This window comes from Anser brachyrhynchus (assembly GCF_964034855.1).
Source record: "Anser brachyrhynchus genome assembly, chromosome: 3".
Lineage (NCBI taxonomy): Eukaryota > Metazoa > Chordata > Aves > Anseriformes > Anatidae > Anser > Anser brachyrhynchus.
In genome coordinates, this window is record NC_137696.1 from 113,804,536 (window position 1) to 113,831,448 (window position 26,913).

At 35.1% G+C, this 26,913-nt stretch overlaps 1 protein-coding gene across 1 annotated transcript in view; it reads left to right on the forward strand.

Annotated features, from left to right (window-relative positions):
- The window catches only part of LOC308192092 (uncharacterized protein), a 191,084-nt gene that overhangs the window by 3,854 nt on the left and 160,317 nt on the right, over positions 1–26,913 (forward strand). The gene's annotated exons all lie outside the window — the stretch shown is intronic.

The following is a 26,913-nucleotide window of genomic DNA, read 5'->3' on the forward strand; positions in this document are numbered from 1 at the left end:
ATCAAACATATTTTTTCTTTGTCTGCTTTCTCTTTAAACACACTTAGAGGCACACTTCTCTGGACAAACACAGAAGTTACTTACTCAAGATTCTTTGCATTATAGTTTGCTCAAGGCTGCTGTAAAACATGCAAGACACCCATCTCTCTGAAGTCAATAGTAGTACTTGAGGTATGGAGTACTATGATTAAAGGTAGCAGAATTTAACCCTAAGTTCAATGTTACTTTTGAATGAATCAGATGAATTCATCTGCTCTTGTCCATTACGGAAGTATTATATTGTGATATGGTGCACATTTTCTCCTTCACTGTGTTTAGCATTATGTCTGTTTGAGCCTGAGGCAGAAAAAAAAAAAAAAAAAAAAAAGAATTATGAAACTGAGAAGGAGGAAGAAAAATGGCAATGGGACTAATAAGAGGGAAAATAAATAAATAAATAAATAAATAAATAAAGTTTTCAGGTTTCTATTCCTTTTGGAAATGTCTTAGATAAAATGAAAAGAGTTACATATTCCAATTGTTTTTTTTTTTTTTTGACATTGCTTTGCATGACATTCTCTTAAGCCAGAGAAGGAAATAATATCTTGAACAAATCACTCAATGAGAAATGCACAAAAAAAACATACTCAAAGAGAAGTTGTCAACATTTTTCTCACAAATTAGCAACATATTTCTGTGGCACCCTCTTCTATTCCATCCTTTCATTAAACATATGAATGACAGCACAGAGTCTACCCACCCTGTTTGTAAGTCACATAGAAAATGGGAAGCTCACTGGAGACCATGACTGCCACTCAAACCGATCCCTACAAATTGGAGATGTGGTCCAAAAGCAGCACAGCAACAACGACAAAAAATCTGAGAGATTGAATATGCAAACAGAAAATCAAGAACAACATGACAAGCAGCAAAAAAAGGATTGATGAAAGGAAGTTAGAGTGGATCACAAACTAAATCCAGGTGAAAAATGTGATGCTATTGACAATTAACAGGTTGTGACAAGTAACACAGAGGAGGTAATTTCTCTTTATCCTGCAAACATGAGATCTCAGCTGGAGTCCAGTTTTGACTACCCTGCTATAAAAACAAGGTAAATCAGTTCAATAGAGTCAAAACCAGTCATTTCTAGCCATCATTGCATACTGCTATAGTTCTAGAAGGATCACAAAACATACTCCGTATCTGGAGCCACCAGAACTACACCACTCTGAACTCGATGTAGCTACATATAGAGAAAGGTCATGGGAGGAATATTAATGATTCTGCATTCTCACTGTGAAGTAGAGAGATGCCAACATAAACTAAATTTCACTTTGGCTTTTACCCATGCCCATTAGCCATAAAAACAAACAAATTCCAAACAGCAAAGGGAGATTGCATGTGGATAACAAGGGAGTTGGGGGTTAAACAGGTGTAGGACTGATATGATGGCATGGTCCTAACACCAAGCAGCCACTAGCCTGAGAACTGCTGGCAGCTTTGATCATTATTTTGAACCCCTCCTGGATTAACATTAGATTTTATTATTATTATTTTATATATATACACTCAGTCTTCCACTCTTATTTGCTGGAAATAAGAACTTCTTCTTTCATTCTTCCTAATGCCAGGATACTTCCCAATGCCAGAATTACCCCACGGTAATTCTTCCTGTCTCCACATGAGATTGGTGTTTCTGGCAAACCCTCCATAATTCCTATATGTTGATGTAATTGTCTGCTCTGTACTTTGTTATTTGTTCCTGCTATTCTGAGATTTAATTTATAAAGGCAGTCACCTGAATTAACCCAGTAATTTATCTGAAATTTAGGAGTGCAAAGGAGATCACAGTGAATACAAGATTTAAGATTCACCAGGTGATAATACTTCAAGTAGCAAAAAAAGGCTTTTTGGAAAACATTCATTTTTTTTCTGGTATAATGTATATATATATATATGATACTGAATATTTAAATCTTATTTTTCTAACTACTGCTTGACCTTATATGTTGCTAATAAAAAGTTTTCTTAACTCAATTCACTATTGAAGTTTAACATTGTCCTCAGGTAAACATGAAGAGCATGCTCACACTGAACAATATACACAATTTGATACCAGCATTTTCATTTTAATTTGTAAGTTTGTTTGTTGTTTTTGTTGTTGTTGTTGAGGAAAAAATAAATAAATAAAAGCTTCCAGAATGCTTCTGTCAGCATAAAATATTAGTCTGTGAAAAAATGTTTTCATACAGGAACCTCAGCATGTCTAGCAATTCAGCAAAAACATTTATGCCAAAAATTTGGAGATATATTTACCAAGATATATATATATATATAACTTTAAAAATATATCTAAAAAGACCCCAAATATTTGAAAATATAAATTTATCAAATTATTTCCTATTGTGAGGATATTAGATACCATCTCTTTTTCAGTCAAGCAATGGCTCTTGGAGGGAAGGAATAGATGAATTCTCCTACTCGTTTTTGTCTTGAAAATATGAAAAAAGTGATAAAAGCAGAAGAGAAATGGGAGAAAACTCAGTGGTGGACAGCTGTAGAACCACACAAGATGGTGAATAGCTGTTGTTACTTGGAGGTCATGTGACACCAACTGCTAGTCAGGCTCCATCTTGTTGGCCAACTAAAGCAGGAGACACTGGTTAGGAAAGACAAAAAGCCTCAAAATTTAGTTGGAATTCCTGGAAAACTTTGTTCTTTATTGTAGAAGAAATATGCTTCTGTCTTCACTTGTGGTCTGAAACATATCTCTTTCCTACAAAATGCTTGACTCCCACCTGGCAAATATAGTACTGTATGGACAGTGAAATTGACAGGGACAACCTAGTGCCCCACATGTTCTGAAGAGTTTTGAAAAGGCACATAGTGAACGAGGGCATGGGAATAGTCTGTCTTAGCTAAAGAAAGCTTCGTCTGCCTTGCAGGAATAGTCTTCTTTTCAGTAGATATTCAAAACCCTCCTGGATGTGATCTTGTGCAATGTGCTGTAGGTGACCCTGCTTGGCAGAGAGGTTGGACTCTCCAGAGGTCCTTTCCAACCTCAGCTGTTCTGTGATTCTGTAAAATGTGTTGGTGGATTTGAGCACTAAGACTTGTAGCAGGTATGTGCCTGTTCAAATTGGAGAATATTCACTCTGCTTGGAGACATGCATCAGACGTGCATAAAAGTGAGTGGTTTCTCACTGGAGGTTTTATGAAGGTGTTTTAATGACAGTCCTCAAGACAGTACTAGTGCTAAACAACATGGACAGATGAGCCTCATGGACTTTACTGTGGGCATTGTAACCAGTTAGAGAAGATCACAGACCCAAAGCCTCAACCCTGTCTGCCCCTTCCTGCCTGAGAATGTTTGAGAGCCACTTAGTGTGTAGGAAAGAGGGGAATCCTTTAAATAAGAACTAAATCTGTTGAAACAAGTGAAGTAACAGCATTGTAAAAATCCATATGTGAGCAAAATGGCTTTGACAGTCTCTTACACAGCTCCAGTGTAACTCATTAAACTTGTGTTTCAATGTAGTATTTGTTTGACTATAATTTTTCTCAGATGCAGACCTTCTTATACTTATATTGTAAGAGCATAGGCACTCACTATTTGGGAGGTTATTGAACTAATTCTCCAATAGTCAAAACAAGGAACAACTGTGACTTAGAGTTAAGGGACTCAAAAACCTCTTCTTTCTGCACAATCAGCAGCCTGTCAGCTGTAAAGAATTACGAGCATTTTCAAGGATTTCTGCAGAAAAGAAAACATTAATAAAACGATTAACAGATTTTCCCTCCCTCTTAATATGTTTAACACTCAGCACCTTTGCTTACCTTTCAGCTTAATGTCACTAGTTCAGTTATTTTTATAAATACTGCTGTAGGATATCTTGATATATAAATAGTTTACAGTGAGGCTTGTTTGGGAAGATCTTAATATACTGAGTTTCTGACTGATATGGAAGTTAGTTACAAGGAAAATAGCATATCTTACCTGTTTGAAAAACCAAGCTTTGACCCTACTGCAGATCCTGTTGGAAGTTGTCAAAAACCTAAATTCTGCATTTAATTTGCATCCAGCTGATGAGTTTGCACCTCCTGTGTAGCTGCTGGAGAAGTGCACTGAGGCTGGGATGACCTGTTCTTGGCAGTACTCCTCCATCCTGATTCAAGGGGCCAGATATCCTGCCAAGACCAGAATACTGTGCTCTGCTCAGATGTTAACCGAGATCAAAACAGAATGTCAAACACTTCTGAAGCAAGGTTTCCTTCTTCACAGTTTCCATCTTCAGGTTCCACTGTACTACAACCCAGCTTTCTTCTTTTAGCTGATCTGGGAGACTGATGCACGTGTAAAACCTGCAGTTTATGATATACTGTAGTTTTATGCTTTCATCAAGGACATCATATAAATTGCAGATGAAGGACAACAAAATCATTTGAAAATACAGATACTTTCTGAACTTTTTACGGCCACCTACACATCTAAGGATTTGAGAGGTGAGTGATAGATGTGTTTAGCTGTTTAACTATTAAACAACTCAGAAGATTTTTACTACTTTGATAACTGATATTACTATTCAGGCTCATCTCTTTTTTTTATATGAGGCATTGAAAAAAAAGTTAGCATGTCTCTAATTATATTTTCAGTCCTTGCTGCACAATGGAAACAGCTGTACTATTCAATTAATGCAGTAGCCAAAACATTGAATTATATTTTATTAGATTTTATTGCTATTATGTAGCACTGGAAAGAATAAAAGCCTTACTAATTTACCAGCATATGCTTTAAAAATGCCAAAATCTTAAAATTTTAAGAGAGCTTTCTGAAAACATTAATTCCAGTGTGTAGAGAAATTACTACCTAAAGGTAAAGTGATGTAACAGAGTTATTACAAGAAAAAACATATGTGGCATATTACTCACATAGGCTTTGATTCAGCAAAGCACTGAAGCATATCTTTAATATGTGAATATCTCACTGACTTCAATAGGACTATTCATATGCTTAAAATTAGGCCATTGCTTAAGTATGTTGCTGATTTGAAGCCACTGAAATCAAATCAGACTTAAGACCATGACATCATAACTTAAAGGTTACTTCTTAAAATAATTCAGAATGGCATTCACTTTAATAAATGTAAGCATTTACACTATAAGCATTTATGTTCTTGGGGTGTATAGAAGAATAACTTCTCCAACTACAGATGTCCAAAGTTACTTAAAGATGAACTTTATTTTTTCCTCTCTTCTTGTTTTCAGCGTTATCCTGATTTCTTTACAACCTGATATGAACTAAACTCTTGTTACATTTAATCTAAAAAACAACGAACAAACACAGTGAAACTCCTGCCTGTCTGAGGTTAGATCAAAATGTCTTCCTATAAAGCAAGAGTCTTAATATTATGCTAATAAGGATCTACAGAAAACCATGTGTTTGTTTTTAGAGTGTTAATGATCTTCAGTTGGCAGGAAGCACCTGATTTCCCAGGAGCTGGATGATATAAACCAGTAGGAAAAGAACTGTAGAAATAAGACTGTAGCATTGAGAATATAGTTCTGTCTTGCTTCATCTTGGTTTCTCTGGCCTTTATTTGTTATGAAAGTATGTTCTTCCCTTTGCTTATGAATTAAACTTTTAATTATGCTGATTATATCTAGGTCCACCTTGAAACTTGATTTCATGCTGTGAACTGACTTTGGTGGAATTTAAAGCGAGCTTTTGTGGTTTGGCTGTTGAGTGTTTTCACAGAAAAATCCAATGCTTACCATAATTCCTCAAATAATTTAGAAAATCATGATTTCCTAGTAAACAGCTCAGTCCACATGATGAAAGCCTTATCTTATAATCTTTCAGGATAATTTCTTAGTTTCTATATTAGAAAATTCTTGCCATTACCTGTCTAGAGACACCAAAAAGTACTCCCAACACAAAATTAACTATTTAAATCCAGTGGACTTTATGCATGAATTCCTGAATGCAGCATCCTTTAGCTAATAGATCAAAAATCACCTATGAAACTGAAGTTATGCATGCAAACAAGCTCACAAAGCCAGTCAGTGAAGGAATATGGAGTAAAATCTTTTCAAAATAATTATTCTTTCTTCATTTCTTTAATGCTTAAAATATCCACAGAAGATGACTTATGGCATTGAAGTTCATAACATCTTTAAAACTTGACTGAGGAGAGTTATTATTTCCACAATGTATATAAACATTTGTTTGTTCCTGTAGCTCACAGAACTGATGTTTTTTATCACCTTCTTTCTGTTAATATTCTTCTCTGATAATAACTGCCCTTTTCTCTCCAACTAGCTAATTAATTACCACAGTTCAGTTTAAGATAGTTAATCTCAGCAAGTATTTAAATTGTTTCTATTTGAACCCTAAAAAGGATATTGCTCAAAGCCCTTATTTTTTCCCCTTCTGTAGCACTGTTTGATTGACTTTCTCTGCAAACCTTTATTTTTCTTTTACACCCTAACAGCACCATGGATACGGTATAATTTTTGCACTTGACCCAGTCAGTGGACTGTCTATATAGGATGTATTCTGCCAAATAAAAACATTCAGGGAAAAATAAAGGATTACAATATTTTCAGTTGAGTAATGAAGCTGCAAGTATGACTTCTTGGTCTCTCATCCACATGGATATACATCTTTTCAAATTTTGATTTATAGTCATGAATGAACAGAACAGAAAATAAAATTTGGCTCAAGCTACAGATTTTTGTCTGACTTCAAGTAAAAGGCTAGTAACATTTTTTTTCTTGAATTTTATACCAATTCAAAGAACAATACTAAAGGTTGAATATAAGGGATAAATTCATCAAAATTATAATGAAATATCAAAATTTAATAATGATGATGTGTGTGCTTCCAGTCCTTTCAGAATACTTGTCTCTCATCCAGATGATGACTGTGAAGTACAATGTAAGTAAACAACAATAAAGTTGAAGACTATTAATACTACTACTATTACTAAAAAGGTTAGCTTTATTTCACAGTTTCAAAAATTTCTATGGCTTATGATTGCATTGCTAAAATATTGATTCCTATTTAAAACATCCCTAATTTGAGAATTTTTAATTCATCTGGTAACATAATCCATTCCTCCAAGACCCTCTGGATTTTTTCTTTCCACATCTTGACATAAATGAAACATAAGATCCTTTGGAGCTTGGTTTTAGTTTGGGTTAATTTTAGTAAACATATTTTCCTCACTCACCTATGTTCACCTTTCTTGTATTACAAATTTCACAGCGTAACCAAAGTAATAAACTATTTCCTAGATAAACAAAATGGCATAAATGTTCGTAGAACAGTTTATTGTAGGAAGATTTAAACTAACATGCTATTATAGTTTAAAGATATAAATAGTTAATAATTTCAGATTAATTATTAATAATTAATGTTGATGATAATTTGACTCATGAGGTTACCTCCCTCTCTTTTTATGAAAAAACAGAGAGAAAGTTACTGTTCTGCCCCACTTGGTGCAGAGAATTACTTCTCAGACTTGCATAATTCAGGTGTGTCCCATCACCAGCCTGTTAAGTAGCACCTGTATTTTTCTCCTGTTGGGAGCTGATAAAGCTTGTAAAAATAGCATTGTTTTGGCAAGAATATATAACCCTCTCACTAGGACATTCACTGGCAATATAACAGATCTCTGTTCATGTTTCTTGTCATACATGTTTTGTACTGGAAGCCTGTTTTCCTATGCCTCAAGACTATGGGACATCAGCCAGGCTCTTGATCTGTTAAGTTTTTGTCTAATTCAAATAAAACCTGAAACTTCTTTTGATACTGTGAAGTATTTCAAGGGGTTTTTGTTCCAAACTTTCTCTTTCCTATAAAAAGTTAGTTTTTGCATATTGACATTTTCGAGTGAGTATCCATATAGTCAGAAATTCCGGATCAGTTCTACTGCAGTTAAGTTTTTTCCCCTCCAATTCTCATAAAACAAACTTCCTAGAAAATTATAAAATATAGCTAGCCAGCTTTTAATCTAATCTGGTTTGGCTTTCAGTATCTAAATAATACAAAGTTTGCCATTGTGTGTTTTTGAAAGAATTATGAACTGTGGCTTTCCCTAACTAAGTGAAAAGATGTCTTCCTTAATTTAGACTTCCCTGGTATGTCCAGCAAACAATGATTCATGAAAACCCTATTTTAAATTCTTCTTTACAAAAAGCCTTTTCTTTGCTCTGTACACAGGGAGAAAATTGACCACAAGCTTGTCTCCTGCAAATGTGGTTTCCTCATCACATAACTCTTCCAGCAGAGGACAATGCCTTTTTCATCCTAGTCAGAGCTAGGTTAACCAGGGAGGAAAGTGTGTCCAAAACTGATTAAAAAAAAAAAAGGGGGAGGAGGGGAAGGGGGGATGGGGGAGAAGGCAGACTCCCCCCCCCCCCCCCCCCCCCCCAACTGAAATGATTAGGAAACAACCTTGTACATAACAGATTGAGAAAACTGGTGAGAACTGTTGTATATATTTAATCTAAATGTGGGCCAGCTTCTTGGCTATCATAAACTGGTTATCAAGACACGTCTGAAGGCTACAGATGAATTTTGTCACTGGATAATCTGACCCACTTATTTAAACCACATATTTATAAAACATTTCTATTTTCAAATTACAGAAAAAGGAAAAAGTGTTATAGAGAAGGGTCTAAAATAATTCTTCATGTCACACTACTCATATCAAAATGGACATAATTACAAAATGAGGCCTGTGGACTGCCCCTTACACATCATTGTTCTGTGTTAGAGTTCCTCTAAGAATGGTGAAGAATAAAATGCTCATCTTAAACATTAAAACATTAAGAGGTATTAAAAAAAAAAAAAGGATAAGTGCAATATAGATTTTTGTAAGCGGTGTCCCAAAGTGTACCTTGCAATGTAGATTATTCTAGGGAAAAAAAGGTATCTTCTGTTTACCTTTCTGTTCATAATATTTCTTTACAGACTGTTTCAAAAAGCTGGATATGTGGCAATGATAGTGTTTTCATGAATTCATGCACCCAAAATTCTGTCTCAAGCCTAATTAAAAATGAGTTTTAACCATTTAAAAATTCTTATTCCCAAAATTGATTCATTTGGGAGCTATAAATTTTCTTAGGTTATCTGTGAAACAACTATAGCATACCATCCTTATTCATAAGAATAACTGATGCATGCATCAATACAATGGAGGTTTTATAAGTAGAATTTGCTTTCAAATTTATTTCTGTGCATTCAGTTGAATCCTCAGGGAGATGCAAAGACAAATTTGACCCCTCATTAGGAATATCTCCATGTCTTTCCATTTTTCTTTCCCGGTGATTTAGATGAGGTGTATGCAATTAATTCTGCAGTATTTTGATTTTATTTATTGACCTTAACTCTGCATTTCCATCTCATAGTTCAAAAATAATTGTAAAAGTGTAATATTTGTCAAGAACTGGATTTACCAATTTCAAAGTGCACAGCTGATTTAGAATAAATAAATTCCACACAATTCATGACACCCGATTCCTACTCCAACCACTATGTTTTCAAATAGTTTCAGTAGGCCCAGAACTACCAAATATTTGCTATTCAACCCACACAATAACCAGAACCCAACACAAAAAGAATGGAAGACTGAAAAATTTCTTTCCCAAGACAAGAATTTATTGGAGATCTGTGTGGAGGAAAATGTGTGCTAAATCATACCACCTTCTCTCTTGAATATATCTTTTTCTTTTCTCCATGTCTTGTATGTGGATTTCACATCCAATGCTCCAGCTTTCTTTTGGAGATGACTCCAAAATCTGTTTTGCCTATTTGTCCTCAGCATTTGAAAACACTTCTTCAGTGTTTTTGAGAGAACAATTAAAAAGCATCATCTCCTGATGTATATTAATGCTGTAAACAGTAAGGGCCTCAGATTAACCACAGAGATTGACACAAAGCCCTTTATGTATCAGATCTATATCTATAAATTTGTAGTCTGAAGTTACTGTATGCTACAGAAGAAGTTGCACCAGAAAGTATTCATGGAACCAAATTCTGGGGTTTTCAGTTATTGATGGAAGAAAAAATCTAAGCAGAAAAACAAACACATATCAAAGTCATACAGTTCTTGTTAACCAACAATATGATTCATTTAATGTGGGATTACTTAGCCTAATTGTTTACCATGTTTTCTTTTTAATTTAGGTTACTTTTTCTAAGGAGTAATACTCAATATTATTTTAAAAATCTCTCTTACCTTTCTGTTTCCATGGTTATTCTTGGAACTTGACTCAGATTTTCAAATATGTTTGATATTCCTTAAATTGCATTTTGAGTTTTGAGGTGAATTTGTTTTTCTTTTTCTTTCTTTCTTTCTTTCTTAAATTCTTAAATTCATTTATTTATTTATTTTATTTTCTCTGATGTAGTTCTGGATTTAAGTAACTCTTGAAGTTAAACCGATCTTGTGAGTAAATAAAGTTTCACTGAGGAAGTGTAACAGTCTTGTAACATCTTTTACCAGTGCCAGCTCTCACTAAGGAAATAGAAGGCTATTTGAATTGTAGATAAAAAGTGACCATTTTCCTCTTGTTTACAATCAATTTTATTGAACTTTGTGTAATTCTACATCCTACCATGGGAAAAAAAAAAGTGTAATATAACAGTTATAATGCATGTATGCTAGTGTTCTTACGTGTTTTGTTATTGCTCGTCTACAGATGCAGATCCAGCTGTAGAAAGCATCTTTGAATTTATTCATTATTTACTATATATACATACATATATACATATATAAAGCACCTTAATGTCTTGTCTAAGCAGCTTAAGAAACACTAGTAATCTTTACACCCAGTCACACATGATCTACAGAAAACAACTCTTATCTCTGGAAGAAAAAATCTCGTTTTCCTCAAGGATGAGGCTAAGTCCAAGTCATCTGGTCTAGTTGGCGCCAAAGTTAAGAAGAGATATTAGAAAGATTATGAGCCCATAATTAGGGATTTATAATTACCTAATTAAAAGACAAATCCTCTCAGGCCCAGCCCAAGAGTTTCTATTCAAACTAGTAACAGCTCTGAGTAATATGCACTAATTGGAGGGTCCAACTGGTGAAGGCTGTAATCTGGGGAGCAGCCTGGTTTCTTCTGGTCACTCCTAATGAGGTGCTGCCCAGTGAGAAGTTATTTTGCCCATTGCTTCAATGCTGTGGCAGCTATTAACAGTGACAGAGTAGTCCTTGTCTTACAGTACTCCTTTTGGAAGTCTAAATCATTTGATATTGTACCTGCTAAATGGGACAGGTTATGTTTGAGATGGAATAGAAGAGAAATCCATAGGTCATTATAAGTTTACAGGGTTTGAATTCCAGCAGTGCTGAGTGGATTATACCAATCAAATCTAGGTTTAGGACTGTTGAGAAAGCCATCTGTTGTTTGTATTTTGAATCTGAATGCATAAAATGTAGGGCAAATCAATCATCTGCCTCAAACATTGACTTTCTAGCTAAGGGTGAATAGCTTCCTCAGCAAAAAGGAAGGTTTTTGGTGGTGGAGAAATCCAGCTATTGATTTATGTGGCAAAATGTCAACTGATTAATCCTATCAGAGAACTTTAATTAGATGTATGCTCATTTACTATCCTTGTCCCAGGGCTACTGCTGTTTATAGTATTGGCTGGCATTTGGACTTGCTGGTGTCAGCACTGCACAGCCAGTTTGCAACAGGCAACGTCATCACTTACAAAAATACTGCAATTTTGCCAAAAAGCTATTTAAGCCAAAAAAAAAAATGTACTAAAGTTTAAAATTAAAAATATATAAATGAGTAATTCTAGTTGTACTTTGTGGTCTTCAAAATTATTTTATTATGCAAACCTACAAATAAAGGCCAGATGGTGTAACACATAGATATTTCAAGGCCTGTATTAGAAATTGCAATCAATATTCTCAGTGGAAGTTCTATGAATGAAATGTAGATTTGCCAGTGGAATAGCTAAGGTGGCTGAAATCTGTTCATGCGGTTTGAAACAGCTGCAAACAGAGCTTTTTTCTCCTTTCGAAATGCATCTCCCTCAGAGCTCAAACCAAACTGTTGTCAAATATAGAAATCAGGTCAGACAAGATGTGAAATTCATATACAAAAGAAAAGCTTTTTCTGTCTAAAGGAAGAGGTGTCCTTTCCAACTCTACATTCCAGAGTAGTTTGTCCAGAGCATGTAGGACTTGCACTGGATTTTAAAGTGCCTCAAAAAAACCTTGAATATTGGCAATTGAAGTCTGATCACCTCTCTGCCTCACACTACTTTTTAATATGCCACCTATTTAGAATCATAGAATCACATAATATCTGAGTTGGAAGGGACCCACAGGGATCATTGAGTCCAACTCCTTGGCCCCCAAAGGAATACCACCACCACCACGCCGCCCCCCCCCCCCCCAAAAAAAAAAATAAATAAAAAAAATAATCTGATAATGTTTTTGAGAGTATTGTCCAAACAGTCCACTTCTTGAATTATTTGTACATTTCTTTGACATTTACAAATATGTCAAATGATGATGAAGGATAAGTTTGCAAATCTCAACATCAGTCAAATGTAGGTTAAAGGGTATTATTTGCTGAAATGCTGATCACAGAAATATTTATGTCAGTTGAATAATTCAATAAAAATCAGTTAATATCCATATCAGTTGTTATGAAGTTTTATATTCTGACAGAGTTATCTAGGAATGTCCTACGTGGAATAGGATTTTCGTAACATCAATCACACCACTAGTATTTTTTCCCTTTTCTGGATTAGAGATAGGAATGCAGTTCATACTCAGTGGACACCAGGTCTTTTTTGTTCCTCTCTTGAACTTGCCAATAGGAGCAATCTCAAATATTGAAAGACAAGGTTGTCAATACATGAATGAAGAGGTGAACAATGAAACATAAATGTGGAAAAAATGCATTAAAAAACAAAACAAACAAACAAAAACCTTTGCATCTTTGCTCTCTTCGAGATCTGATAGCTGCTTCCAGATCTGATCCCCCGTTTATTTGTATTGGACCTGTGACAGCTCCTTCTCTTTGCTGTCAAAGATGTTCCAGCTATCTTTATCCCAGAGGAAACCCAGGTAGAAGTGATAGAGCAGTGCAGCATAGAGCACGTTCCAGGTTTAGCTATCCCTGCCCAGGACAATCCACATATCTCTGTAGACCTTGTCCTCGTATACACTTCCTAGTGCTATGTATTGCATCATACATTTTCATGTGGATCTGCAAAACTATAATTATGGCAGGCCATACCCCAACTATCACATTATTTCTTGTTATCACACAAAAGCAATTACTAAGACTTAAAGTCACTTGAAGTCCAGAGAATACCCAGGCCAAGTGTTCAGCATAGTGAATACAAAGAGTCTTGAGGCTAAGTCTAAGAATGTGAATACAAGCCACGTTGCTTCTTAGGCTTAAAGGCCACAGATAGTCTACTCAGCCAAAAGTCTTAGTGGTGCATAGAAGGGAGCAGAGTGACTGAGAATCTGTAGTGCATCTCAGTTTCATCTGAAAGGAATTCTGCCATGTTCTACCAGAACACAGTAACAGGGACCATCAGGAGATTTCATTCACTTTTGATAAAATGCTATACTGGTTGTCAGTACTAATAACCAATGTCTGCTTTCCTCCCACAACAACCTTCAGCCCCAGGCCTCTTGCTTTGACATTAGTAGAGTCCTCCAACACAGTCACTGTTCCCAGTCCTGTCTAGCTGCTTGTGCCTCTTGCTATCCTAACACCTGTCCTGGATCCCTGTCTGGTCAACTTCTCTCTTCCCTCAACCACTGACATCCAACCATATTCTCCAATCTCCTTCTTTATATTGAGTTCACATTCCTCCTTTCACTTTTTGTCCACCGTATCAACATGATACTTTACAATCTCTGCTAGTGTTCACATCTGAACCAGTTTAGTGCAGGATTATGAACATCACAGAGGAAGGTCTACCAGAATTTTGAATGAGGCCAAGACAACACATTTACCTGGACAAGGATCCAGAAAGAAAACCTTTTCTCAGTGTTCAAGAGGCAGTTGGACAATGCCCTCATTAATATGTTTTAACTGTTGGTTATCCCTGAAATAGTCATGCAATTGCACGAGATGATCTTTGAAGGTCACTTCCAACTGAAATATTCCTATTCCTGTTCTGTTCTATTCTATTATTCTATTCTATTATTATTCTATTATTCTATTATTCTATTATTCTATTATTCTATTATTCTATTATTCTATTATTCTATTCTATTCTATTCTATTCTATTCTATTCTATTCTATTCTATTCTATTCTATTCTATTCTATTCTATTCTATTCTATTCTATTCTATAGAAAGCTAATAAAGCACATCTGATAACAAATAAAGTTTGGTCAAGTGACAAACAACAATGCAGGGTCTAAAAGACAATGTCAATGTTATGAATCAGGTATATCACTGAAAGTCCTCCTGTATATTGAGAACTGTTTGAGGAAGTAAGATTAAAGGACACTTGTTAGTAATAGCAATCAGAAACAAGGATGCATTCTGTGAAATTAAGCACAATACTCAAATCAATTCTGGAAATTATTTTGAGAAAATAATATTTAGATCTAATAGAGGTTGATGTGTGAAAAAAATGAAGCTAATCTGGACAACAAGCAATCATAAAGATATTCATGTAAGGAGTGTAACAATTTTATCCTTTTCCCATGCATTTTATGTGATTTTTTAAAATTGCATTTTCTGCTAGTTCCTAATTCCATTCATAAACAAGTTATCCAATAGATAGGTAGATTTTTTTGTGTGTGTGACAACTTTCCAAATTATTTTATTGGATTTTGTTTTTATTTTTAATAAACTAACAGATTTTTTTTTCAATTACTCTTTAAAAGTGTTGAAGACCTATTTTCTCACAGGAAAAAAACAAACAAAAAAACAGGTCTTACAGCTATAGTCTTCTGATAGTTTTGTACATTGACTAAAAGAAAACATTCAGAAAATTCAGGACATTTGGGAACTTAATCTCTATAAAATATGAGAGTCCTGAACAATCTGAAAGGATAAGAGTTTTTATGAAACATTTAACTCAGTATTTTTCTTATCAAACTAAATCATTCTCTAAATAGAGGAGAATGTTAATTCTTCCATTTTTTAGTGGAAAAACAGGTTAAAAAATGCAAGTTGAAATCCATGCCACACTCCCATTTTGCACATTGTAACATGACAAAAATAATTACAATACAAAGGCAACACGATTTACATATTAAACCTCACATTCCTAACTAATATTCTGTGGAAAAAAAGATGAGCAATTCTTACCTTAAAATACAATGTCTATAATAATATAGGTTTAAAATGTTTTGTAAATTGTTGCTAGTATATTTTAAAATAACCATTTTAACAGCATTATGATATAAATTTACTGTGCTACAAATATACTGTGGGGATTCTTTCTATGCGGCTCAGATTTTTGTTCTTGAATGTTAGTATTGATATTCAATTAATTGAGATTAGAATACAGTTTGAGATTGTTTTCCCACTAAATATATTGATTATTTAGTTCTTCATATACTTTATTTTTCCCCTTATATATTTACTGTTGAGTTTTAGTTAATTTCCTGTTAATTTAGTAACAATTACCCATTTTTAAATTGATCTCTCATTTCTTTTTGATTTTCTAGTTCAGATGGTTCTCATAACTCACAATGTTGTAACACATGTAATATCTTGAATAAATGCAATTATCTCTGACTTAAAATTGTAGAAATACTCTGAAAAAATGTTTTATTTTGAAAATATCCACGTAAAAATATTAGACAGGTAAATCTTTTTGAAAATATGATTTCATTTGAATTACTAAATAATCTTACTAGATCTAGAATCTAATATTATTTAAAAGCTGATGCATATAGAAATAGATCTTTTAAACTAATCTGTTGTGAAAGCTATACTTGAAAACATTACCTCACAATAATTCTGACAATGGGGAAAGGGCAGACCCCTGGTGTATAAAATATTTGTTGTTGCGTTTGTAATAGTGACTGATAATTAAATTGGGTTTGTAACAGATGGCAGGAAAGTAAGTCAGTTTGTGGCAGAAGGCAGACATGCTAGCTAATGAGAAATTACAAAGGTATGATGCAAACACTTGAATGAGGTAGATAAGTGAACTGCATCTATTACGTAAACTGTATTTCAGTTAAAACTGTGAATGTTTTAATAGAATTAAGAGTACCATTCAGTTATTCAAGCATAATAGCACAGTTAACAATTATATACATTACTGGAGTTCTTCAATATATCTCAAGTGTACCAGAGGGACCCACTTACTAAATACATAAATAAATAGATAGATAAATAAATAAATAAATAAAAAGAATTCCTAACCCTGCGGCTACCAAAAAAAAAAAAAAAAAGAATGTAAAGAATGTCATATATGGTCCACAATAACTGACTGAAAAATTAATATATATTAATAAACTTTATAATAACCAAATTCACATTTAGCCAAAATCTGAAATGATAATCGAATTAGTCACTGATATTTGAACAAATGCTATTAGCACTTTATTTGACTGTAAAAGTAATGTGTGTTCTATGGAAATGATAAGCCTATTTCATGAAATGCTAATTAAATTATATATATTTGAACAGTGGTAGTCATTTCTATAGTTCACAAATAGCCAGATAATATAAACCTCAGAGCTCTGATGGGCTATTTTTCTGTCTACATAAAGATAAAACTGGAGCAGTTCAAGAGGGCATTATGATGAAAAAAACTCTTTCATAATGGGATGAATTTGATGAATTTCCTGATTATCTGGTAACTGCCCTACTTTCTTAACAAGCCTTTGTGGAACAGTACCTGGAAGAAGTCTGAGAAAGACAGTTAAAGCTCTATAAAGTCAGAGCTATCTCCAACTCAAGACCGAGACATGTCAATCTACGGACTGATGACAGTAATGGTATGCTAGCCCCTTACCAGTCCTGTTAGATGAAATATGTTTGACCAAGATATTTAAAGACTTGACACAGCATTCATAATAATGATTCTAATTAGACTGTTTGACATTCAGAAATCACACAGGAGTGGGCACTGCAGATGTTCTGGTGGTTATTGCCAGATCTATCAGAAACACACAGCATAGTCATCCTGAGCACCACTGGTCAGTGTGCTGCATTTTGGCTGAGCTTACCGGGTATAAACCATCCAAACGTATGGCAGATGTTGCAAGTGACCAACCAGGTTGGCTCCTCACATGTACGCCAGACATCCTGTGTACAGTCTGCCTGACATTGTATTCCCACGGTATTATACAAACTTGCAACTATTTTCAAATCCCATTTTTGAATCAGTTTTGCTTCCAATCTACACTTCAGATGTAAATAAACTTTGTAAAAACTAGAAATTCAAAAGATATAGCAGATCAACATCTTTCTAACTGCCTTTTAGATGCTGCAAAGCTATGTGAAACTTTCAGGGTAAGGATGGTACACTGATACTTCTATTTTTGTCAAAAAAAAAAAATCCACATAGAGAAGGATGGTAGAATCTCTCTTAGCTCTTATGTTGGGCTTGGCACAGATTTAATTGATAACCCTTCATTTTTCCTATTTTCTATATATTTGGGGGAGAAGGGGAATCTCTCATATGTATCCTTTTGAATTTCTACAATTACACAATTTCTACAATAACACAGTTCTGTATGACTCTAACAAAATATAAAAAGGTTGGGAAAGTCAGCTTTCTCAAATTCAAATCAGTGATTTTGATAAGTGTGATACTTTTTAAGATGGAAAATTCAAAAGAGAACTAAATCCAAAACAGCTACCTTTTGGTGTCTTTGTTGTTCAGAGAGAGAACAAGATTAAAGAACAAATGACTAGAAAAAAAAAAAGATTCTGCACCTCCAATTTCCCAAGGATATTTGCTGCAAAAGCTACCTAAACTTTACTACTACTCACAGAGTAATAATGTATATATTTTACGGATAGCATATTATTCAATCTTTTTATCAGACATACTCATCAGCTCTGTGGATGTGAAACGTCTTTTTTCATATGAAATTTCTCTTGGCAAAGAGCAATCTGTGAATTTGCCAATGTAAATTTAACTGCAGAGTTCTAAGAAAATTAGTTATAACTAGGCAAATTTTAAACTATTTAGGTTAACAAAGGTCTTCTATACCTAGATCTAATACAACTTGAAATAACAGTTGACTTTATATTTATGAGACAGACTGTAGACAAAGGGACCATTGCTTACCAATACCATAAAGGAGAATGTGTAAGTATTTGATTATAAACTTCAATGAGATGTTGTTTAAAATAGGAACTGAGTGGAGGCAGAAGCATACATGAATCATCTGGTGTGGCTGATTTCTCCCACTCCATATTATTTAAGAAGCTTTACTGTGCCAATGAGATGGGAAAATACCAGGAATGTGCATAAATTCCAGACTTACACTCATGTCTCTCAAAATCTCTGGAACTATTGACCCATTATTCAAGCCATTATCTCCATTATCTTCCAGGCTTATCCTCATAGAGCTTTTTTTTTTTTTTTTTTTTTTAATATATAACTGGTTTAATAGTATAACATTTAAAGCGGCATTGTTAGAACAGCTGATCAAAGTTCTGCTGATCAACTTTACTACCTTTCACATTACCATGGAGCTGTTGTCTGATTTGTGCAGGGAAGGTGGCCAGCAGTGGTTGTGTATGGCACAGAGACTCCCGTCACACTGCATGAGTGCAGCTGTAGGAACTTCTGTCCCTTGGAAAGTACAAGACAATTTATATAAGGCAACAACGGATGTGAAAGAGAGAGTCACCATCTGAAAGTCCTTCATTTACTGATTTCTTATAAATAAGTACACATTGAATAACTCCCAGTCTTCCCTCAAATGAGTTAAAACCATTTTTACAGACGTGTATTTTTCCAATTAGTCTTTTTGAATGTTTTTAATGTACATATTTAAATAATATAAGAAACAGGAGAAGACGTTGCATATATTACAATAACAAACTCAGAACAGAATAGCAGACTGCAGCAGATTTTTTTTTTTTTATGTTTCACACAAGGAATATGAATACATACACATTTTGGATGTTTTATAAAGACCAAATGGTTAGTATTAAAGGATCTGGGAAGAACAACAACAACAAAAAAGCTATGGAATCTGTCTAGACTTTGTCTGATCCCCATCTCAAGTGCATGCCTTGCCCTTGCTAAGACCTGATTGTTCTTCCCTCCCATCCTTGGTTTCCATACAAAGAAAACACAGGTATGCAGCTCCAGACAGGTTTGGATGACCTGAGGATAATGTGGATGACCAGGATGGGGGGTAGGGATTGGGAGAGGGAGAGGACGGTGCAACATGAATTCTGACAAGAATCTGCCAAGAAATGTGAGAGGTTTTTCTCTGTAAAGGGGATTTTCATTGGTTGATTTTTTTTTCTTTAGTATAAACATTTGTAATAGTCACATTCCCTCAGAAGTGCCTATCTGTCCCTCTTGTGCCGAGTTCCACTTTCTTTGTCTGCAATCTGGTAGAAATGTGCAGTTCAGAGTATTTACGTCTTTACCTAGTAATAAGAACGTAATAAAGCAGATGACAGCAAATCCTCTACATCACAGAGATTCTTCTACACATGGAGGGTGTCAAAACCTGGGGAGTATGCTACCTTTTGAGGTAGAAGATAGGTGTTGAGGTGTCTCGGGTATGACAGATTATCACCTCTGTTCCCATTACGATTATAATCCTCAAAACCCTCATGGTTACATTCAATGAAGTCAATGGGTCTCCATGTGAGACGGAAGATATCCCTCTCTTAAAGATCAGAAGACTGATAAGACTCTAGCTGTAAATATAATTATCTATCTTATTTTACACTGTAGTCCTTATGTTTCCTAAAGACACAAACAAAATATATGCCTTTATGTTCCCAGGTAGCACTCAGGAAAAGAGTTCTCAGCTTTACTCAGGCAGGGTAATTTTGATTACTCTGTCAAGAAAAATTGTTTGTGTCAGGTCACCTCTGCATCCCTTTGTGAAAAATAAAAGGTTTGAGAAAATACATATAAGAGAGAAATGGAGACATATCTCTTTTATACTTCAGAAGCGGTGTGTTTTGAAAGATTTATTTGAGGCTGTTATTATGGCTGCTTGTGAGCCTCTACAAATGAAGGTAGAATGCAAAGGAGTCAACAGAAAAAGTTGTTTTCAGAGCCCATTGTTCTGAAATGTTTCAATGTGGAAGAAAATGAAAGAAATCTGCTATACCTGAAGCAACAACATCTTTTTTTTTCTTATAATATTTTTTATTATTAGTTTTTTTAATTACAGAATCTCATCACAGCTTTTTAAGGTAAAACACTGCGATAATTAATCTAATTTGAAGGGAATGTGTTGCTATAAAAATTAAGCATGTTCAAAGTTATGCAAGTCTTCTTGTTAAAATGAGACCCTTGGCCTAGTCTGCTGGAAAATAATGTTCTTCTGTGTGGCAGGTAGTGATCAAACCCTTTATAATCTTCCATCTAAGCTAGACTGCAGCACTGTTCAATGCTACTTTGAAATAACAATACTTATAGTGAGTAAAGTCAGCAAGTTGACCATTCAGCCATCTTTTTTGTTCAAGTTCTGTAGCTTGTATTTATATTTTAAATTTTTTTTTTAATGAGATTTTATCACAGTTGCCTTACTTTTCAAATGTGAAATGTTCTTCTATTTTTAAGTAACCTTTTTTTTCAATGTGTTTCTTCCATTATGCTGGATTTTTCCTGTATACTTCAGTTTTTCTGCATTGTTTGCTTCCCTTTTCCCAGATTTCCCACTGTGAAATATTTTTATGTCCCTCATCTTTTAATGCCTTTGGATGGTTACTTTACAGCAATTGTAAAACTCCAAGTGGTGCCTTCTGAGAACATCTTCTCTATTAATGAGATAGAAAACAGTAGTACTTTATAGGAGCCGCTTTTAATACAGTGCAATGTTAAATAAAAACATTCCCACTGATATAGCTTGAAGGATTTAGGTTCAGTCTAAAGGTGGAAAGAGCAAAAATAAGTAAGATTTTGTTTTCTGTGAATGGGGGAAAGGTAAAGGCAATGCAAGCCCACTTGCGTATCCTGAGAGGAAAGCATATAAAATGGTCACATTAAAATATTCCTAGCCAGAGCAGCTGCTTTGGTAAAACATCTGCAAGTGTGTCAGTGCAAGAGACAGAGTTCCCTCAGAGTTGACCCAAAGTAGCAAATAAATTCCCACGGGAACAAAGACTTAAAACAAACCTCACCACCTCCTGCTGCAAAAGCAATCTTCGGATCTTTGACCTTACCTTGACCATTGTAACTATATAGGGTATATTCTAAATACTCCACTGGTCACTGCACATGATTATTGCCAAGGAAGGAGAGGAATAAACAAATATATAATGTACGTTAGTCATGTTCTACTGCATCCTGGCAGGGACTTAGATGAAGCAGGGGTGTATGGTAGAAAAGAGGTTGTGAAGCTTAATCGCAAATAATATATTTCCCATGCAGTATAAAATGGCCTGGCCAAATTCTTTATTAGCTTACAGCAGTTTGACATAAAGACAGTTCCTTTGATGTTATAGGAGAATTGTTATGGTTTTGGGCTTGACCAAAATGAGAGTCATTCCCGGTTTTTGCAAATATAGAAACAGAATAATTATGCTATTTATTCATTTATTTTTAGTAAATTTCATTATCCTGAGGGTTGTGTGAAACTGATTTAATTCAGTAAAGAATGAGTTGCCATAAGGATTCATGAAATGCCTTTGTGAAACTAGTAGCTGAAAAGCAGATGTTGCATGTAAGACTCTAGTCATGAATTAGGATGTGCAGTTTGGGGTTTAACGAAGATTTAAATCAAAGTACTCTGTTTGATACAGTTGTGTGAATGTCTGTGGGTACACATACCCTCATGAAGGGGAAGTGTGGAAGAAATCCAAACAACAACACATCACAGAATGACGTTAAGAAAATAAGATGGAATTCAAAATTTCAGCCAGGCTTTGCAGCATGATCCTAAAGAAAATAATAATAATAATAATTAATAATAATAATAATAATAATAATAATAAAAGCTTTGGGGAGTGCTTTGGAAATGTGAACAAAGAGAACTCCTGACTCCATCTGCTACTTCTACTTCAAATCCTCCCTGCAAGAACACAAATATTGTCTAGTTACCTTAGACAAAAATCAAGTGCACTGACATAAACATGGTCTATGTGGTGGCTACTGTATTTCCCTTATCAAAAATCAGACAGGAAAATAAGTATCTATTCAAAAGTCATAGCTGAACGCTATGTTATTCACAGTCTTATTCTGCCTGGAAACATTTGCAAAAGACATTTAAGACAGGAACAACCCTATTCCATTAATAAAAATGCTGGCATGATATGAAAAGACTTAAGATGACTGCTCTGGTTAGGTGAGCTAAACAAGCACTGTTAATAAAGTAATTGCTTTGTATATAGAGAAACGCTCCTGAAAGAACAAGCATTAGCCCATTAAAAATTAAATATGCTACACCTAAGTGAACGCTTATAACGTCTATAATGTTGCAAATAAAAACAAGCTATAAGGGTCCTATAGAGATGCATGGTAAATACACATTATCCCTAAAATTCACAGATCATTCAAACACAGTTAAACTGATGAAATTGAGGCTATATATTTTGCATGTAATCTTTCTGGTGAACAAGTCCAATAGGTGCATAGTTCTCCCCATGACTGTTGTTCTTATGAGTTCTCTGGGCAGAGCACTTACTGGCACTGCTGGTAGTGCTAAAGCTCCTGCATGGTTTCCATTATTGACTCCTTTTCATCCAAGCACTATTTTCAACTCTACCATGAAAATGTACTACAGAGCTGCAACCAGCCAAGAATAAGCTATTCATTCTGTATGTCTGTGTTTCTTAAACTGTTTTTTATTTTTAGAAAGAAAGAGAATGTTTGAACTGGGTGTTTTCCCTTAACACTAATAGTGAAATCTACCCCCAAGCTAAGGGTGTGTATCTGAGTTTCACTTCAGCCCCACTTGGAAAAAGTTCCTACAAACTACTATTCAAGACAGAGATTTTCCAAATGTAAGCAATGTCAATGAAGCTGAGAGTTTTGCTAATACAGATAAATTTGTGTTCAGGATCAGTCTAGTGGCTTGAGCCATTCATATTGTCTTGCATTTTAATACAAATAGTAGTAGTAGTAGTAGTAGTAGTAATAATAATAATAACAATCTTCAGTTAACTGAGGAAAAAATCCTAAGATTCATTCAGAGAAAACCTTTGACAGACAACTACATGCAGTTGGTGAATAAATGTGCTCTCATCTATCACACTGACACAAGGTTCAAGCAGTGTTCAGCTCCCTGAAGAACACTGACGTTAGCAAAACACAGCAAGTGTGCATTCAGTTCTCCTGACGCTCTTCATTTCAGTGTTCATGCCTCTTTTCCCTTCTGTCCCATCTGGAAAAGGTACAACTAAATCCTGGAAAGAAAATGCTCTTACATTTTATTACATGAAAGTATTCTGATTGTTTGGGTACAGTTGAAGGTTTGCATCAGATCATTTTTCTTTTGAATTCATTCTTTCATTTCTCGTAATAATTACAAAAAAATTTAACCTCAGGTAATTGCCTATCTTGCTTGCCAGCCTGCAGAGGGAAAGTTGGAGAGTAGAAGCAGGAATGTATAGTGACCTTCAGTTGGGATGTTAGACTTGATGTGTTTCCACTACAGTCAGGTGAGAACAATAAACATACCAGGAAGGCAATTCAGGGCATCAGGGTTAAAGTAGACCCTTCAGTCAGCTGAATCCCTCTCTTGACCCACAGACTTTATGGACTATATCTTCACTGACTACAAGAAGAGTTTTAGACACTTAGTTCACAGGTAGGCACACATAAAAACAACCATATGCCCAAGTGTCTCAGTGAATCTCTTGCTGAATGAGGCACATTAAGAGGCATACCTCTCTCAGATGCACTGAAACTTTCTGTTTGTTGACATTAGGAAGAACATTTTCTCAGTTCTAGAGAAAAAAAAATAAACAAAATCCAACACTACATTCTGTCAATTATGTAGTCTAGTTTATTTATTGTAATCCTTCATTAAATATTGCTGATTTAGGGCTCAAAGAAATCTTTCAAACCAAAAAAAAAAAAAAAAAACAGTAAAGAGAGAGATCAATATGCAAGCTCATTTTCTCTTGATTACAAATATTACCGAGGGGCAAAGATGCCCTTGTTCGTTAATCTGCAGTATAAATGAGCGAAAAGCTCTTTGTGCCATGTAGGAAAAGCTTTCTTCAGGGGAGATTATCCTTTCTTCTCCTTTATTTCTCATCAACAACATCACAAGGTTCTTTCTTTGGAAAACAACTTTTCTCATTATTGCTCAAAATCTTCTTGTCATTGTTTCTTAGGTGCAATCCCTTTGGCTGCTCTGCTCTGTGGAAGACAGTGATGCAAAACCTCATTTTAGACTTGGAACTAAAACTACAGAGCTGTGAACTGACTGGAAACCCTTAAGATTTGTCTACAAACATACAATGTGAAGCCTTTCTGCCATGTATTTAAATGGGGGTAACCTCCAGCTCAGATGCCATATAACCAGTGTTAGAACAACCTGGTGTTTGGAATAGTCTTGCTGAGAGCTATGGTATGTTAGCACGAGCACAGCATGGCACAGACATGGCTATAAGATTTCTGCAAGGGACATTAGCTCAAATGCAACATTTCACTAATACAGCTACTTGGCTTCCCAACAGGAGCTTGCCCTCAGATTAACGAATAGGTATGATCTGTATGCATCACTGGACATTCAGTCTGTGCACTGACTACTCTGCTCTGGATTAAAATTCTTTAACAAGTGTTAAATATACTCAAAAAATAATATATATATATATATACATTAGCCTATGATAATTTATTTGAAATATAACATTATACTGCTATATGCTTGAAATACAAAGAGTATTAAAGAGAATTTTTATTGATCTTCAGAAGCTTTCCAAAGTTGTCCGGTCCTTCAGATCTGAGATAAAAGACAGCATATACCTGCTGACTCCACTAATAAATGATTTTCTGTGTTGTAAACTCAGATTTACATAGAAAATATTAAATCTTGTTCTTAATGATATTGGCCTTAATTTTAGTGCCAGATTCTTAGCTAGTATCAGCTGATGCTGGATTCATTAGCTTCTTTGAATGGCTTAAATTTACACCATATGAGGATCTGGCTCCTATTTTTGAAAATCCAAGCCAACACAAAAGGACTTTCCTCTCTGCTTCTTATAGGTCTTTCCAGTATTACAGCTACTAATCCCAGATGTAGCTTGTGCTGCTGACAGATGTCCTCAATAATTATATTGTTGGGTCTTCTGCTTACTATGTTTAGCATGATACTGACATATGGCAATGTTGCAACGATACTGGGGCAGTGAGCCAATGTTGTCATTTCCTATTTACAAAGTAATATGTTTGGGAACCAACACAAATTCAAATAGGAAGGAGCTTTCTGATGAGGACCCCACAGTCAGTGCTGGTTAGTGGGAGGCATAATATGTAAATGGAGAGATTAAGTGCTTTATTTTAATTAATCAATTACTTAATTAAAGGGGCAGGACTGACAGCTGCATAATCAGGGTTGGAAGTTTGGAGATTGAAACATTTTCTCTTCAGGCTCACCATCTACGTCACCTTTCATTTCTGTCACTCCTTTTCCCGCCCTAATGTCCTGCTGCTTCTTTCTCTACAGTACTTATAAAATTAATCTCTCTCACCACTCCTGATACCAGGACATATTATATATTGGGCATAATTTCTTTTCCAGACTACCACAATCTCCCATCCACATAATTTGATATACAGCTGCAGGCGTTTTCTGCCACTGCCTCCCACTGCCTCAGTGGCTTTCTTGTTTCTTGTTCATTGCTCTGTTCCTCAGTGCCAGAATGTCTCGTGGGGGTAATCAGATATATCCTTCTCTGTTTTGATGTCCATGGTCTGCTCAAGGATTTTGTGTCCCTCCTCAATTCAGTTCCGTAGAGGACTTTCTACTGTGCCTCTGCTGGCCTTCCTGGCTAGCAAAACAAATAAGCCATTAAGATTGTTTCAGTTTGGAGGAGATATGAGTATTAAAATCAGGTGTTTAATCAACCTTTATTTTATTTTAATTTTTTATTTTTTTATTTTTAACTTACAAAGACTGTACAAAGCCCTATTCAACTGAACCTAGGAGGAAGCAAACAAGACCCTGCTTCCTCTTAGAACAGTTTCATGCCTCTTTCAGCTAGCACTTTACCCCCCCAAAAAGTCATTCCTGATGAGCTCTGTTTGTTTGTTTGTCTTGAGGGTCATGCTGTCAGCACTTGTTTGAAGAGTCACCAATGTTTCTTTCGTCAGTGTTGTTTTTCCCACTTCAGTGTCCTGTGCACACATGCTTCTCTCCTAGTGCAGCATTCTCCCGAATCCTTTGTCAACAGGAACATCACATGGACATTGGTTTTGATGTGTGTGCCTTGCAGGAGGTTTTCTACAGATCTGGCCATCTGGTTGCGATGTTTAACTGCATATTATCTAATAGATCTTACAAGCTGCTGGTTTTAGCTGAGGTTCAACTCAGAGATAATTCTGAAATGAAATAATCAAAGGTATGGACCTAAAAACAAAACAAAACAAACGAACAAAAACTTATAGTCAAGTACAGTTATCCTTTACAATGTGTTGGTCATTTGCAACTGCTAAGTATAGAAATTTTTGCAGGACAGCATGTTCTTGTCTAATATTACATATGCCCTTTGTCTCTAAGGTATAAAGACTTACAACAGAGACAGTGCAGAAGACCTTCTGGACCTCAGGTCTGATACCATCTTGAGAAAGCAACACAGAACTTC